The sequence below is a fragment of the Micromys minutus genome, assembly GCF_963924665.1.
Source record: "Micromys minutus genome assembly, chromosome: 3".
NCBI lineage: Eukaryota > Metazoa > Chordata > Mammalia > Rodentia > Muridae > Micromys > Micromys minutus.
The window spans coordinates 97973375-97992091 of record NC_137972.1 but is presented as its reverse complement, the minus strand read 5'-3'; the positions used below and the strand labels follow the sequence as shown (position 1 = coordinate 97992091).

Sequence of the window (18717 nt, the reverse complement as noted above, 5' to 3'; positions counted from 1 at the left end):
ACACAATAATAGTGGGAGACTTTAATATCCCACTCTCAAGCATGGACAGATCATGGAAACAGAAACTGAACAAGGACACTGTAAAACTAACAGAGACTATGAACCAACTGGAATTAATTGATATCTACAGAACATATCATCCTAAAACAAAAGAATACACCTTCTTCTCAGGACCTCACGGCACCTTCTCGCAAATTGACCACATAGTTGGACACAGAAAGAGCCTCAATCCATATAAGAAGATTGAAATACTCCCATGCATCCTTTCAGATTACCATGGGCTAAGGCTGATCTTTAATAACAAAAAAGACAACAAAAAGCCTACGTACACATGGAAACTAAACAACGCTCTGTTAAATGATAGCAGGGTCAAAGAAGAAATAAAGAAAGAAATTAAAGATTTTCTAGAATTCAATGAAAACGAAAACACAACATACCCAAACCTATGGGATGCAATGAAAGCAGTACTGAGAGAAAAACTCATATCTCTGAGTGCTTCCATTAAGAAACTGGAGAGATCATACAAGAGCAACCTGACAGCACAATTGAAAGCTGTATAACAAAAGGCAGCAGATACGCCCAAGAGGAGTAGAGGGCAAGAAATAATCAAACTTAGGGCAGAAATAGACCAAACAGAAACAAAAAGAATCATTGAAAGAATCAACAAAACCAAGAGCTGGTTCTTTGAGAAAATTAACAGGATTGATAAACCCTTAGCCAGACTACGTAGAGGGCAAAGAGAAAGTATCCAAATTAACAAAATCAGAAAGGAAAGTGGAGAAATAATGACTGAAACTGAGGAAATTCAAGAAATCATCAGATCCTACTACAAAAGCCTATACTCCACAAATTTGGAAAATTTAGAGGAAATGGATGAATTCCTAGACAGATACAAGTTCCTAACGTTAAACAAGGACCATTAAACCATGTAAATTATCCTATAACACCTAAAGAAATAGAGGCAATCATCAAAAACCTCTTAATCAAAAAAAAAAAAAAAAAGCCCAGTTCCAGGTGGGTTCAGACATTTATTGCCGAAATAATACCAATACTCTCCAAATTATTCCACAAGATAGAATCAGATGTAATAATACCTAACTTGTTTTTTGAGGCTACAATAACCCTCGTTCCTAAACCACATGAAGACCCTACAAGGAAAGAGAACTTCAGACCAATCTCACTTATGAACATTGATGCAAAAATACTCAACAAAATCCTTGCTAACCGAATCCAAGAACACATCAAAACCATCATTCATCATGACCAAGTATGTTTCATCCCTGGGATGCAGGGATGGTTTAATATACGGAAATGCATCAGCATAATCCATCATGTTAACAAACTTGAGGTCAGTGATGGTAATTCCTGCAGGTGGTTTCTTGTTATTGAGGTTGGATTTTGCTATTCTAGGTCTTTTGTGACTCCAGATGAAATTGTACATTGCTCTTTCCAACTACATGAAGAATTCGTTTGGAATTTTGATAGAGATTGCATTGAATCTGTAGATTACTTTTGGTAAGATGACCATTTTTACAGTGTTGATCCTCCCAATCTATGAGCATGGGAGATCTTTCCATTTTCTGAGATCTTCCTTGATTTTCTTCTACAGAGATTTGAAGTTCTTGTCATACAGGTCCTTCACTTGCTTGATTAGAGTCACACCAAGGTATTTTATATTTTTTTTGTGATTATTGTGAAGTGTATCTTTTCCCTAATTTCTTTCTCCAGTTGTTTTTCCTTTTAGTAGAGGAAGGCTACTGATTTGAGTTAATTTTATATCCAGCTACTTTACTGAACTTGTTTATCAACTGTAGAAGTTCTCTGGTGGAATTTTTGGGGTCACTTACATACACTTTCATCTCATCTGCAAACAGTGATGTTTTTACTTCCTTTTTTAAAAACTTTATTTTAAAAACAAAGATAAAAGAAAAAAATTTTTAAACATTTTTGCATAAATGTATACAAATACAATTGTGTCAGTGCTTGGCTTCATTTTTTCTTTTTTTTAAGGTTTGTTACTCTGCATTAAGGTCTTACTATTTACAGTGAGCAAAATGTACATGTAAAACAGGGTGTAACCCGGAATTAGTCAACGTGTTCTTGGTGTGTAAGGATTGAGCATGACTTTTTTTTTTTTTGTTTTGTTTTCTTTTCTTTTTTTTCTTGAATTTCACACAGTCTGTGAGTTGTTTCTGGGGCAGTCCAAGCCTCTGGGGTTAGCATCCCACTATCAGTGACTGCATATTATGTCTGTTCTCTTGTGACTGGGTTATCTCACTCAGGATGATATTCTCTAGATGCAGCCATTTTCTTAAGAATTTGGTTAAGTCATTGTTTCTGATTGGATGAGTAGTTGTTGTTACTTCTTACTTTCCAATGTGTATCCTTTTGATTTCCTTTTGCTGTCTAATTGCTCTGTCCAGGACTTCCAGTACTATGTTGAATAGGTAGGTGGAGAGTGGGTAGCCTTCTCTAGTCCCTGATTTTAGTGGGATTGCTTCATGTTCCCCCAGTCAAGTTTGATTTTGGCTATTGGTTTGCTGTATAGTGCTTTTATTATGTATATGTATGGTCCTTGGATTTCTGTTCTTTCCAGGACTTTTAATAAGAAGGGGTGTTGAATTTTGTCAAATGCTTTCTCAGCATCTAGTGAGATGACCATGTGGTTTTATTTTATTTTATTTTATTTTTTTGAGTTTGTTTATATGGTGGATTACATTGATGGACTTCTCATATTAAACCATTTATGCATCCCAGGAAAGAAGCCTACTTGATCATGGTGAATGATCATTTTGACGTGTACTTGTATTCAGTTTTCAAGAATTTTTTTTTTGAGTATTTTTGCTTCTATGTTCATAAGTGAGATTGGTCTGAAGTTCTCTTTCCTTGTAGTGTGTTTGTGTGGTTTAGAAAGAACGGTTACTGTAGCCTCAAAAATTGAGTTAGGTAGTGTTCCCTCGAATTCTATTTTGTGGAATAATTTGGTGAGTATTGGTATTAGGTAGTCAATAAATGTCTGATAGAATTTTGCACTGAACCCATCTGGACCTGGACTTTTTTTGGTTAGGAGGCTTTTGATGACTGCTTCTATTTCTTCAGGTGTATGGGATTATTTAGATTGTTTACGTGGTCCTGGTTCAACTTTAGTATCTGGTATCTGTCTAGGAATTCATTCTTTTCCTCCAAATTTTTCAACTTTGTTGAGTATAGGCTTTTGTAGTATGATCTGATGATTTCTTGAATTTCCTCAGTTTCAGTTGTTATTTCTCCACTTTTCTTTCTGATTTTGTTAATTTGGATACTCTCTCTTTGTCCTTTAATTAGTCTTGCTAAGGGTTTATCAATCTTGTTAATTTTCTCAAAGAACCAGCTCTTGGTTTTGTTGATTCTTGAATGGTTCTTTTTGTTTTTATTTGGTCAATTTCTGCTCTGAGTTTGATTATTTCTTGCAATCTACTCCTCTTGGGTGTATCTGATTTCTTTTGTTATAGAGCTTTTAACTATTCTGTCAAGTTGCTAGTGTATGTTCTCTACAGTTTCTTTTTGGAAGCAATCAAAGCTATGAGTTTTTCTCTCAGTACTGCTTTCATTGCATCCCATAGGTTTTGGTATGTTGTGTTTCCATTTTCATTAACTTAAGAAAATCCTTAATTTCTTTCTTTATTTATTCTTGGACCATGCTACAGTTTAAAAGAGCATTTTTCACTTTCCTTGTGTATATGGACTTTTTGTTGTCTTTGTTGTTTCTAAAGACCAGCCTTAGATCATGGTCATCTGACAGGATGCATGGGAGTATTTCAGTCTTGTTATATCCATTGAGGCTTGTTTTGTGTCTGATTATAGGGTCAGTTTTTGAGAAGGTGCTGTGAGGTGCTGAGAAGAAGGAGTATTCTTTTCTTTTAGGATGAAGTGATCTGTGCATGGCTTTTAATTCCAATTGGTTCATAACCTCTGGTAGTTTCACTGTATTCTTGTTCTATTTCTGTTTCCATTATCTGTATATTGATGAGAGTGGGGTGTAGAGGTCTCCCACTATTATTGTGTTGGGTGCAATGCATTTTTTTGAGCTTTAGTATGGTTTCTTTTATGGATATGGTTGCTTTTGCATTTGGAGCATATATGTTAAGAATTCAGACTTCCTCCTGACAAATTTTCCTTGCAATGAGAAAAATGTTTTCTTCCTTATCTTTTTTGATATCTTTTCTTTGAAAAATCTACTTTATTTGATATTAGATTGGCCACTCCAGCTTGCTTCTTGTTGTCCTTTGCTTGGAAGGTTTTTCCCAACATTTTACTCTGAGATAGTGTCTGTCTTTGTCTCTGAGATGAGTTTCATGTATGCCACAAAATGCTGGATTTTGTTTATGTATCCAGTCTGATAGTCTATGTCTTTTTATTGGGGAATTGAGTCTGTTTATGTTAAGAGATGCTAAAGAATAGTGGTTGTTGTTTTTTGCTCTTTTTGCTTTTAGAGGTAGAATAGTGCTTGTGGGTCTTTCTTCTTTTGGTTTTCTTGCTTAGGTATTTTTGTGTTTTCAGTCGGATGTAGTTTTCCTCCTTGTATTGGGTTTTCCACCTATAATTAGTTGTAGTGCTGGGTTTGTGGTCAGATATTGTATAAATTTAGTTTTTCCTGGAATATGTTTGTCTCTCCATCTATGGTGATTGATAGTTTTGCTGGGTATAGCAGTTTGGGCTAACACTTGTGTTCTCTTAGGGTCTGCATGATATCTCTCCATGATCTTCTAGCTTTCACAGTCTCTGTTGAGAAATCAGGTGTGATTCTGATTGGTCTGCCTTTTATTTTACTTGACCTTTGTCCCTTGATGCTTTCAGTATTCTTTCTTTGCTTTGGGAACTTTGTATTTTGCCTTTTATGTGTTGTGAGGAATTTCTTTTCTGGCACACTCTATTTGGAGTTTTTTTTTTTTTTTTTTTTTTTTTGTTTTCTATTGAGGATATTTAGGGTGCATGTTAAATTGAAAAATAATTAGTGAAAATCTATAAAAATATGAAACTTATTGAATAACATATACAACATTTTTACTGTATGACATCAGGAAACCAGATGGGCACTTTCTACTTATCAGTATGGTTTGTTTTTGCCACTACTTTGTGGATGTTCAAGGATGAGCACAAAGTTCTTCCAATGTATTGATTTTAAAGTCAAAATAAATATTGGTTAAGTATATAAATTCACATATATGAAATCAGAGAATAGACAGATTAATAGTGAGTCATATATTTGTTTCTTTTATTAAATATGTTAAAAAAATGTCAATCCATTCTTTTTATTATGTGCAATTTCATTTGTTCACTCAAAGGAGTCTCATAACTCCTAGTAAGAAGTATGAGGAGTAACTCTATTTAAGATTTGTAGAGAAAAATATTAGTTTGCATATAAAACCACTAACATCATGAGAGGTTGTCATTTTAAAAAGAAATATAATATACTGTTAAAACATGGACTTCAGAATCAGAAATAATAGGTTTATGCTACAAACCCAGTATTCACTAGTTCAGTGATATTAGACAAACTGTTTACCCTCCCTGATTTTAAGTTCCTCTATGTACATAGTATAATAAAACTAGTAACCATGTAATATCTCTGTTGAACCTATTCAGGTTTGTTTTTGATAAAGAGAATCAGCAAAAGCAACTTGGGAGAAAGAGTTTATTTAGCTTACAGATTACATCATTATGTCAAGCAATGGCAGGACTCCAGCAGACCAGAAACCTATAGGGAAGAACAAAAGCAGACATCATAGAAGAATGTTGCTCACTGGCTTGCTCTTTGAGACTTCTACAACTTGTTTTTTTTTTTGTTTATTTGTTTTTACATAATGCAGAACCACTTGCCCAGGAATAGTGCTAACTACAGTAGACTGAGTAATCATTAATCAATCATTAATTAAGAAAATATCTTACAGAGTTGAGTAAAGGCTAATCTGATAAAGAAATTTTCTCATTTGAAGATTATTGTTCCAAAAGGACCAAAGATTATACTAAGCTAACAAAAAAAAAAAAAAAAAAAAAAAAAAAAAAAAAAAAAAAAAAAAAAAAAAACCTAACTAGTATACAAAGTGACCTATTCACAAATAGTTTTTTGTTTGAGTTCAGGTAGTAACTTGTACTTGTTTGTTTATTTAACATACCTACACTTAAGATAGAATTTACCATTATGATCACTCTACTGCTTATATGACTTATCACAAACCAATATTTTGGAAATTAATTTTGGTGAAAACAAAATTACATTTATTTCAGAGACATCCCTGAGAACATAAAATCAAATAAAGTTCACCAAGCATCATGTGGTAGAGTCTGGTACATAATAGAGTATTCACAATGGAAGAACACAGTGGTCCTGTTGCAAGTCTTTCTTAGCTTTCCAATTCATTTCTCTGTTGCTAGAATATCACATTCATTTTTGACTTCCTGAGAGATATTAAATGTAATTCTTTTTATGTGGAAGCTGTATTTTATTTGAAAATCCACCCATTTGCTAACATACATTTTAATATTGTAAATAAAAATAGAATCTGTAGAGACAATGCAACAGGTATGCTTAACTCATGTACAGAATTGCTTTCCTAGAATGAACTGTCCTTCTTAAGGCCCCTCTCAACCCAAGTGTTAAGATGTATTTACAGAAAGCACAGGTCAACAGTGCAATTTAATTCTTCATTAACTGATCTCTTGGCTGGATATTGACTTTAAAAGGTATATGATCATAACATGGCACACGCCAAATAAAAGGGTCAAAGATTTCTGTCCCCTTTCCTTTCCCCATAACATCTCCTAAAGTTTTACTGAACAGGAAAATCTTGAAGTGAAAGCAATTCCTCACATTCATTTGGAAAGGCCCTAATGTCAAATTAAAAATAATGACCAAACACAAAGCAGTAAAGATCCTTCCCAATGCGCTAATGCTGAATTTTAAACGTACTGCTTTTCCTAGTCAGTGAACTGTTCCCTTGCAAAATCCTAGGCATAGGATTGACTATAAGGATTAATGCATTTACAATGCATCCCTACATCCCATAGAGACTGAGCATTCTTAAGAGATTCAGACCTATGGATCTACCTTAAAGTATTTAGTGCTCTGTATGTCAGATGAAAAGCATTCTGAATCAGGTTCATTCTTGTAGATAAAAATCAAACATACTGTGAACATCTATACTCATTTTCTTAAGGAGGTTTGATATAATATTAATGTTATATAAAATTTATAAGCATAAATAAATACAAATACTTAAGGAATGTCTCCTGCAAACTCAATAGTTTTTTTTTTGGTTTTTTTTTTTTTTTTTTTTTTTTTTTTTTTTTTTTTTAGAAAAAGAAAAGTTAACTTCAATTATGGTTTCTGTATTTGTGAGGAATGGAGAAAAGAAATACAATGCATAATTTAAAATTATGATTTTGATTCCCCAAATGAGTCCTGTTGAATACGGTAAAGGACACGACTCTTCTATCCAGGCAGCTTTTCCAAACACAAACTCCACACTTTCCAAATACGGGCTTTTCTTGGTAGGTTACTGATTGTGGGTATTAATAGGAGTTGAAAGAACTGAATTTTAGTCACTAAAAAGACAGATCTTAGTCTTAAATCATGGCAATTCTTGGCTTTATAAATGGTATTGACAATGCCCTCCTATAAACTAGTCCCACCCCGCTGTGGGCCTTCATGGGTTACTGGGGCATTCTAATGAGGAAGAGTTTCAGAGACAGCAGTCTGGATTTTGCTGGAAGTAAGGAGTTGCCACCTGTGCACTTGTATTCTCAGAGTAATTCCATTCTCTTCCATCTAGTTATATAAACTGTATCTGTGCTCCTGATACAGGGCCAAAGGAGTTTGGTGGTCTCATGACAGACTGGCTGTATATTAAGGTTGGTTGTGTCATTACAGACACACTTCTCATCTGAGGAGGAATTCCATATCCTATCATGCCCGTTGGTGTAGTAGCAGAATAGGCCATTACAGGAGGTGCCATTGTGGCAGCATTCCAGGCAGTTCTTGGCACAACCTTTGGTTGCCAGTTAGATCCTCCTGTTAACTTCTTTTCACCTGGTTGACTCCGGCTCACATCATTCTTAGTGGTTCCATTTCCAATGCCAAGACTGCCCACAAGGCTGGCTACAGATGAATCCAAGTCATCAGACACTAATTTGTTAGGTGGCAGTTTGGCAATAGGAAGACTCTGGTTCTGAGAGGCCACTGTTGGTTTGAGAAGTCCACCACCAGAATCTACAGCAACATTCATGGATTTATTTCCAAACACAGATTCAAAGTCAACATTAAGGCCAGCTGAAGGCTGTAACTGTGTAATCGGAGAAGGACTGAATCCAACAAACATTTCATGAGCAGGTGTCCTAGTAGTAATAGTGGATACGTCTGAAGAAATGGGAAGGTGAACATCACCACTACTTTTTGTGAGGAAAGGATTTAAGCTTGGAATGGCATCATCAACAGCATCTAGAGTTACAGAGAAAGAATTTCCCCATGTACTTGCTCCCTGAGGAGCAGGTAGCATGGACAGACAGATGAAAGGTTGGTTGCTGAAAATCAAGGTCACTGGGCAGCTTGGCTGTGCTGGTAGAAGAACTAGGGGTAGAAAATTTGTCGATGGCTGGTGCAGTCATTATTCCTCCTGCTGAGGTGGACACAGGAGAGGCTGCAGTTGTTAAAGAGGTATGCAGTTTCTTAGATGCTGTTCCTTTAGTGCTTTTAAACAAGCCTGCTCTTCCTCTAATGCTGCCTGTTTTTCCCTTTTGTCCACATTGGTGAGAGATATGCCAGTGCTTGCCAAAGAAGAGACTGCATCGGAAAGTGTTGTAGCCCTGCTTGCAGCTGTGGAATCTTTGATTTTCTTCCTTTCTGAGGAAGCTAAATGTTGTTCTAAAGCATCAAGAAGACTGCTGGGGGCCTGTGAAAGATCTGGAATATCTCCTCTGTCAGTTCCAACTTGCTCTGCAACTTTCAGAAACTCTGAGATGCTTGTCATCCTAGTAAAAAACTTCTTATAGATGGCAAGACCTTCTTCACACTGGTTCTTTTTCATATCAAATATTTTTCTAATAAACTAATAATTCCTTCACTGTATGCTGCAAATAGTCTAATGGCATCTTTGAACAGGAGCATGAAGGCAGCATTTATTACCCCATTTGTAAGTTCATTACTATTAACATTAAAATCAAGAAGTGCATCCATCTGATTTTGGATAATTGGTACAGTTTTTTAACAGTTTCTCTGTGTTCATTGTTCTTATAACTCCATCAGCTCCTCTCTTCACTTTTGTGAAATAGGATGAAATTTGTCTCTATGAAACTGCCTTGTCATTTAAGTATCTACCATATCGTCTAATAAATGTAGAATACCCTTGTAATCCACTTTTATCCAAAAAATTGCTTAAGTTAAACAATGTGTTTCCTGAAGCCAAATACTGAACGAAACGCTCATTTCCATACACCATCAAATGATGAGTTGTAATGAGTGATTTGAAGACCACCACCCAACTACTGTTAGTAGTTCTTTCAAACAAACTGGCAACTGTGGGATGTTCACATTCATCTCATTTGTGCACTGAATTAAGTAGTCCAGGTGTTTTTTCTTGGGGCCCATGATCTCGAGGGTCGTGGCCTTGCATACTGTCTTAGATACCGCGGAGCCAGTGACACTGTGCTGGGCCGCGGTCATTAGGTCTGTCAGGCTCTGGCCAGACATCTCTGCGGCTCGTCCGCCACCCCTTCCTCTCCGCAGCCGGCGGGGCCTGGGACCCCCAAGCGCCCGAGGGTCCCCACCCTCCACCGCACCCCCCACCACCACGGGGTCCAGGCCCGCCTGCTGGCCTGGGGCGGGGCTCAGGGCCGCGCGCCGCCATCCGCTCGGAGAGCCCCGGCTCGCGTGTTTCCCACGGGCTCCCACACCAAGTCGGGGCGCTCCCGGGCCCCGCGCCTCAGCCTCAGCCCACCCCTTCCTTGGTCAGCTGGAGTCCGATCAGGGAAGAGGGACAGGCAGCTGCCGAAAAATGGCGGCACCAGGTTCCTTTTCGGAGCTTTCCGGGCTGCTCCCGTGTCACGTGACTCGGGTTCCGCCCCCTGCTCGGTTCCTCCCGCCCCTTCTCCCTTCCCTTTCCTCTCCGGCGCACCCACCTCAGTCTGCGAGGGGAGAGCTGGGCGGCGCCCGCGCTCTACGAGTTGGAACCTGCTCGGCGGGCGCCGTAATTCTTTAAATAAAATAACTATCCTCAATTTAAGTTACACAATAATTTCCATGCTTTTTGGTATTTTATTTAGAGTACAAGAATCAGGAGTGTTATAGTATCTGGTTTTATCAGGATAGTAGATGTTCTGGAAACCTAATGACATCTTTTTCCATAGACATCTAAGTCATTTAGGTTTATCTTTACTTTAAAATTAAGAGTGCCAAGTAAAAGAAGGAAGAAAAAAGTGATTCTATTTGGCACATTTCTCAAAACAAAAATGATCACTGCTTTAGTACACATAAAAGTTAAAACTCTAAAGTTTATTGGTGATGGCAAAGGAAAATGTAATGAATTCCTGTTATCAGGCAAGATGTCTAAAAAAGACCAGAAAAAAAAAATAACACATAATAAGAATTGAAAATCTATCCTCATCAATATTCTTTTAATTTTAAAAAATTTCTGATGTTAGAATATAATTACTGCATTTCTCTTTTCACTTTCTTTTGTTCAAACTCTTCTTTATACCCATCCATGTTCTTCTTGAGATTCATGTCCTCTTTTCTTTATTAACTGTTACCACATAGTACTATTTTATGTATGTTTCTTATTAAATTCATGCCAGTCAAAACATATCTATCTAACAAACAGGTACTAAGTATTCAAAGATAACATATTGCTAACCGTGTCCGCTCTGTTTTGTTCATAGTATACACAAGGATTCTGTTGAAAGTGAATAGAAAACAAGAATATCTTACATGTGAACATATGTGAACAAGTAATTTACATCAAAAGAGTTTTCTGGTTTTATTAGTAAAATAAAATTTAATCAAATAAAAACATGATTAAATTATAATCTCTATTTACTAGAGTGACATTAGAAAGGACAAGCCCAGCCTATGAACTATAGAAAAACAGAACCATGTATTCACAAATGTACCTACCCAGGATTATATGCATTTTTATCCATGGGTGTCTTAAACTGTTTTTGATGGCTCATTCTGTGTCAGAAGGGCTGGACTTTGGAGTACTCAGATTTTTAATTAAATAAATTCTGAGGTGCCTCATACCAGTCTTTGAACATACTAAATGAGCCACATGATCTAAGTTTATAACATTATCCAACCCATTTGAAGCCTAAATAAAATAAAAGTCTCAGTAAGGGTTGATTCCCTCATTTCACATATCTTAAAGGCCAGAAACCAGTATTGTATTAACCAGGGATAAACTGAACTCAATGTAATATCCTGTCACCTACTCTCCTGAGGCTAAATTCTTAGAATCAACATCAGAAATTACATAGTTTTTGAAGTCTTTCTCCATTCCAGTGCCATTACTCTGGGATGAAATCTCAACATAGGATGTCAAATGATAAGACAACTGTATCAATTACTCTTCTCTGTCTCCTGTTTGTGTAACAATTAAAATTAATCTGTAAACTATACCTGGGCAAGGACCAGGTAATATCCCAGGATGTTTGGAGTGCTAATTTTTCCAATATACCAACAGCCCATGGCAAAATACAATGGTGTATGGTTTGTCTTTAAAAACCTCCTGCAACAAGTGTCTCTGGACCACTCAACTGAAAAAAGTCCAGGTAATGGTCCTGACCAAACTCCGTCTCTTGATCAATACTTAAGAATTTAATAAGCTTTGCTTCAAATTTGGTTCAAAATGGTGGAATTGTTTTTTTTCCATTTAATATTAGGATTAACAATTATTTCATACCTCAAACCTTATGATATAGGTCATAAAACTCAGTAGTAAAGACATGAAAAAAAGGAAAAATACATATACCCAGGGAAAGAAAATCTGGGATTAGGTAATGGTATAGTGGTTCTTATGGTGGGTTTTCAGGTCTAGACATGCAGCTTGAAATGTCAGTGTATTTGCTTGGTAGAGTTACCAATTCTCTGTGAGAGGTCTGTCTAGGCTAGCAGTCTCAAGTTGTAAACATGCTGGAGGAGAAAACAGCAGTTGATAGTTTTTTAGGCATCTTTGTACTCAAACCATAGGGAACTGTTTTGCTACCTCTCTGAGCCTCACACAGATAAGAATTTGGTACTCCTATGTGGTTGGAGCGCTGGAGTTTTTAGCATGGTCATGCCTAAGTGAACAATAGACATTATTTGAGAGTTTTACTCACTCAAATCCTGATGACAGGAATTCTCCTCCACAAAAGGGATTAGTGTTCCTCTGAAATTCACCTGAGAGAGCTAGTTTGCAATGAAGAGCCAACTTTGAAGCAGAGAGAGACAATTCCCATGAATGTCAATTTTTCCAGTGTGTCTGTTAGACTTCCTAATATTGAACACTGTAAGCTAGTCTGCTGTATATAAGCTATTTAGTAAATGATGTTCTATTTCAGCATTCCAAAGGACTTAAAAAAACATAGATTTTTTTCCAAAGTTCAAAATTATCCTTATAATAATAGAGTGCCAGTCTATCAGAGTAAGTACACTTATAGTTCACTTTTAGATTACAAAACCTATTCAGAAGCACACACACACACACACACACACACGCACGCACACGCACACACACACACACACACACACACACACACACACACACACAGAGAGAGAGAGAGAGAGAGAGAGAGAGAGAGAATATATTTAGTCAGATTCCTACAAGCCTAGAGCTGAAGAAAATATTCTTATACACAAAGTAGGTCTTAGAAAAGACTGAGCAGCTTTGATATGTTAAAACACACCTTAGCCATTTTTTACCAGGTTTGAAACCTAACACCTGCAATGAAAAATTTGTGTATTCCACAGTAATGCATCTATGTTTGTTTATAACACCTTAACAAAAATTCTGTGTGTATAAAAATTTTTTTTTATTATCAGGGTCCAAATTATTCCTTTTCTTTCCCAAACTCCTACCAGTATTGTGGTCCCTTACTAGTTCTAAAAAATTAGAAGAAAACTCGTGGAATTATAAGCTTTCAAATTCATTCATAGCAGTATATGCTGTCATGAATATGTAAGGCAGCTTGGGAAAGCAACAATTTTAATTTTAAATTTAATATATTCCTGCATTACTATACAAAAACATTAGTATCTTTTTACTCTGCCCCTTCAAGATTGCATTTCTCAAATGTTACTGCCTGTATCTTCTTCATCTTATAGTCATATGTAGATGGGGATTTCACATTTCCTGCTGCGTTTTGAGCAAACTCTCCTATTAACTCACTGAATACAAGACAAAACTGCACATTCTCAGGACTGGTAGGACTCACAGTTGTCTCTTACAATTTTTATGTGCTTTTGTGCAAGTTTCATTGTATTAGCTTTTCAGTTTTATGACCAATATCTTTGATAATGCTCTTATTTAGATCCTAGTTTTGAGGGTATCAGTCTGGTTGGATGGGACTATTGCTTGTGAGACTTTTGACAAAGCAGAATTCCATGGAGCCAATTTCTAGGAAAAAAACAATAACCTTCATTTCAGGAGTGGGATTTGTAAAGGAAGTAGAGAGTAAAGGCCCATGACTCCATTTTTACGTCCAACAGAAACTTTAATTTTCTAATCTTTAAAAGGCAATCAATACATTGATAAATGTTCTTAACATGGAATATAGAAATGTTTATGGCAATTAGATAAAAATCAACATTATTCGGAAAAATTTTAAACTAGTTTCCTTTTGCCAAAATTAGTTATTACCCTATGTCTGGCAGAGGGACAAATGGCTACCTATAGTGGGTATATCAAAGTATATTCTGTCCCAGGCTTCCTCAGTTACTACAAGTACCAGTTATACATTTCAGTCAGTGCTGCTCAGGTTTCTCTCTTCCCAGATAGCTTTTTGTTCTCATTATAATAGTGAGGTTTTCCATGCCCCTGCTATTTTTATATTCTCACTGATTTCTTTGGCTTTCTTTCTAATCCTTGATATCCAACATACTCTTTTCTTCTTCTTCTCTCTCTCTTTTTTCTATCTCTTGCTTTCTTTATAGCTCTACCAATTTCTCTGATGTCCCTAACTCTGACCCTGTTCCATCTGCTCACCACGTTCTGTCTGCTTTTTTCTCTCTCTGCTCTGGACTTCTCTGGTTTCTCTGGCTCTTCTCTCACTTATACCTACCTTAAAATAGTAAGTATATCTTGATCAGTCACACCAGCAGTTTATTACTGAATCCTCTTACATTCACTTCTAAAACTATCATTGCAAGGAGAATAGTTTTAAATCCCTATTATACTGAACTGAGTCTCAAGTCACTGTACTACTTCCAAGTGTTGACAGAACAAAAAAAAAAAAAAAAAAAAAAAAAACAACCTTTGTTCTCATATGTTTCTATAGGTTTTGTTTTGTGTTGAAGTTTCCTCTCATAGGTCATCATGTAAATTTAGTCACACAGCATATATTATATTCAGTTGTTTAATTTGGTATATATAATTTTGTGAAGTTGAGGTCAGTATTTTATTCTACTTTATTGCTGAGTAACATTCCATTTTATGAATAAGCCATGATTTCTATGTGCATTTTATAGTGTGTTAGCCTAGATTTTCTATATTAAAAAACCGAAAATATGCATCCCTCTCCTGTACCTTTCTCCACCTCTCCCTTCAGATCTTACTCCCATTTGCTAGAAGAAAGAAGAACTGCTAGAGTAAGTGATAACGACTTTTAGAAAGTGAACACTCATCAGATCTGGTGTAATATATAAATCTATACCTTAAATGTGAAACATTTTCAAAACTTGTTTAACACTTTAGGTACAAATCTTTAAATAGAAATGATGAAAAAAATGAGTTCAACCCAAATGTTAAGCATAAGGAACAAAAATGTTCTAGGTAAAAATAATAAAAAACTGTTTTAGTATAATCAAAAAAGACTAAAAAAAAAACAACAGGGGATGAGAAAAAGAAGCAATGTAAAATGATTCTTAAGATAAAAAAGGATGCCTGTATTATCCAGATTTACACACTTACTTACTACAGGGAATATACTTAAAAATACATTTTAACTTTACATGAAAGAAATGTAAGCCTAGTAAAATTGAAGAGTGGATTATTAAAGAGTAGTTGTCAGCAAGCAAAGGGTTTTCAGCTTGCATTCAATTTGAAGTAAGAAAGAGATGAGCTGCCTAGGGCACAGAGCACACGCCTTAGCACAGCTATGGAGGAGAGCTTGGTACAAGAAAAGACTGTAACTTTGAATTAATTGTTCTTTCCTGTCTTTGCAGCCAGGTAAGTATGGCACCTGTCTTGCTTAAAGTAGATGCTGATAGCCATAGTAAGATTGATCTTAATTGCCTTATGACAACATACATGAAATTGTGGGTTGGAAATGTGCTTTTGAAATTGGTGATGGATAAGGGACTTCAAGATGATGATAAGAAATAAAAAAGCAAAATGTACAGAAAGAGGTAGTCAAAAAGTGGCAATAAGAAATAGAATGAAAATATGTTAAAAATCAAATAATTTTATAATTAGAAAGTACTTTAGAAATTAATTTTAATTTCTTCTTCTTTTAAATATTAGAGAGTGTAAGACTATAATCTCCTTGCAAGATGTCTAGCTTATTTGCCATGGTTAGCCTGTAACTTTCTATTTAAAACCAGGTTTCTAAAGGTATAATATAATATATCTCCTTGAAGGAGATTATTGAAAACCACTATTGAAGGAGTAGATTTTCCAGGTCTGACTTTAATTTGGTTATATATCTAATCTTTGCAAAAACAACAACAACAAAAATGTTATATTTATGGCCAATTAAAACAAATAAAACTGTCTCTGGGGAAACTATCAGTGTCTGGTCCCCCGAAAAACCGAGGATCTCAAGGCCTCCAAAGAGTTCTGCTATATCTAGGGCCACAGGTAAGGACCCTCTGGAATGATCATAGCTGCTTGGAATCCTGAGTAGCTCAACTGTACCAGCTGCACCTCCCTACACCCCACCACCACCATCTCCACTCACTTTCCAGCCTCTGCCTTCTACCTGGACAGACAATCAGCATGTCTTCTCCTCTGAAGAATCAGGATAGCTGCTAAAGCCGGGGCTACAGGCCTCCCAGGAGATCTGCTGCACCCAGGAGCACAGAAAGGCTTCAGACAGAGAAACCAAAGCCAGTTAACACCAGAGATCACCAGATCATAAGGGGAAAGCACAGGAACATAAACAACAGAAGCTATTCTATTCTGTTGCCATGAGAATTCAGATCTCCCTGGATGCAACAACATGTCTAAAAATGCGGATACTGACATAAAATGATATCTTATAAAGATAATAGAGGATACAAATAACTTACTGAAAGAAATCCAGGAAAACACAGGTAAGCCAGTGGAAGCCCTTAAAGAAGAAATAAATAAATCCTTTAAAGAAATACAGGAAAGCACAAAGCAAAGGAAGAATTAAACAAAGCAGTCTAAGACCTAAAGAGAAAAGTACAATCATTAAATAAAACACAAATTGAGGCAATCACGGAAATGGAAAACCTAGGAAAGGGGTCAGAAAATACAGAACCTAGCATCAACTATAGGATACAAGTGATAGGAGAGAAATTCTTAGATGTATAAGATATCTTAGAATATATCAACACAAAAAAATTAAAACATATTTTAAAAAACCTGTTAACCCAAAACATTCAGAAAATTCAGGGCACAATAAAAAGATATGTAGCTAAGAATAGCATTGTCTGGCATCATTGGGAAGGAAGGCTTCTGGTCTTGTGAAGGCTTGTTTTCCCAGGGTAGGGGAATGGCAAGGTGCTGAAATGTGAGAGGGTGGTTGGGAGAGGGAGCATCTTCATGGAAGCAAGGGGATGGGGAGTCAGATGAGAATGGGGGGAAAGGGGATAACATTTGAAATGTAAATACAGATAATATTCAAATTAACAAAAGAATAATAGGCATAGAAGAGAGCTAAGATTCCTAGCTCAAAGACCAGAAAATGTCTTCAACAAAATCATAAAAAAACTACCCCAGACTTATAAAATAGATTACCATGCATATACAAGTAGCCCATAAAACACCAAATATATTGGATCAGAAAGGGAAATATTTTCATCACAAAATAATCAGAACACCAAATGCAGAGAACAAAGAAAGAATATTAAAAGCTTTAAGAGACAAAAGGCAAATAAGACAAAAATGAAAATTATACTAGACTTATCAACTAAAACTCTGAAAGCTAGATGAGCCCAGACAGAGGTCATATAGACCCTGTGAGAGCACAAATGCCAAACTCGGCAAAACTCTCAATCAGCATAGATGGAAAAAACAAAGTAATCCATGACAAAACCAAATTTAAACAGTATCCTTCCACAAATCTAGCCCTCTATATATATATAAGGAAAACTCCAACATAAGGAGGTCACTGACACCAAGGACAAAAGAAAATATTAATCATCTCACAACAAAACTAAAAGAAAAGAATGACATATATGTATTCATATAATTATAAAAGAAACATTATTAAAGCTTAAAACACACAATGAACCCTGCACAATAATAGTATGAGACTTCAACAATATACTCTTACCAGTGGACAGGTCATTGTAATGGAAATTTAGCAGAGAAATAGTGAAAGAAAAAGAGGTTATCAACGAAATAGATTTAACAAATATCTACAGAAAATTTTCTCCTAAAACAAAAGAATATACCTTCTACTCAGCACCTCATGGTACCTTTTCCAAAATTGACCATATAATTTGTCACAAAACAACCCTCAACAGATACACGAAGATTGAAATATTTCCATGTATCCTAACAGATCATGATGGACTAAGGCTAGACTTCAATGACAAAAACCAAACAAACAAACAAAACAAAACAAACAAACAAAAAAACCCCAACCAAACCAAACAAAACAAAATAAAAAAAACCAAAACAAACAAAAAACTCAAATGCCTATGGAAACCGAACAACTAACTACTCAATAATAAGTGTCCAGGGAAGAAAGAATGAAACAATTAAAGACGTTTTGTAGTTCAATAAAAATGAAGGCACACAATACCAAAAATTATGGCAAATAATAAAAATAGTGCTAGCAGGAAAATCCGTTGCATTAAGCGTCCTACTAAAGGTGTTAAAGAGGTTTTACACTAACAACAGCATAACTGAAAGCCATAGAACAAAATCACACAAACACACTCAAGAGGGAAAACAAAACAAAACAGGAAATAGTCAAACTCAGAGCAGAAATCAACTAAATAAAAACAAACAGAACTATATGAAGAACCAGCAAAACCAAAAGCTAGTACTTTGAGAAGATCAGCAATAGAGATAAACCCCTAGCAAAGTTAACTAAACACCACAGAGACAGTATCAAAATACACACACACACACACACACACACACACACACACACACACACACACACACACACACTAACAGCAGAAACAGAAAATTTAAAGAGTCATCAGGTCCTTTAACAATAGCCTATACTCAACGAAAATGGATAATCTACATGAAAAGCATGATTTCCTCTATAGATACTAAGTACCAAAGTAAAACCAGGTTCAGATAATACATCTAAACAGGGCCATATCTCCTAAGAAAATAGAAGTCA

General features: G+C 35.9%; 1 pseudogene across 1 annotated transcript; it reads right to left on the bottom strand.

Annotated features, from left to right (window-relative positions):
- Nucleotides 1-7811: 7811 nt before the first annotated feature.
- On the bottom strand, nucleotides 7812-9724 carry LOC308418975 (phosphatidylinositol-binding clathrin assembly protein-like; annotated as a pseudogene). The gene is made up of 2 exons: nucleotides 8510-9724; nucleotides 7812-8373 (listed from the first exon to the last, which is right to left on the bottom strand). The product of its transcript is annotated as a phosphatidylinositol-binding clathrin assembly protein-like (transcript).
- Nucleotides 9725-18717: the final 8993 nt, after the last annotated feature.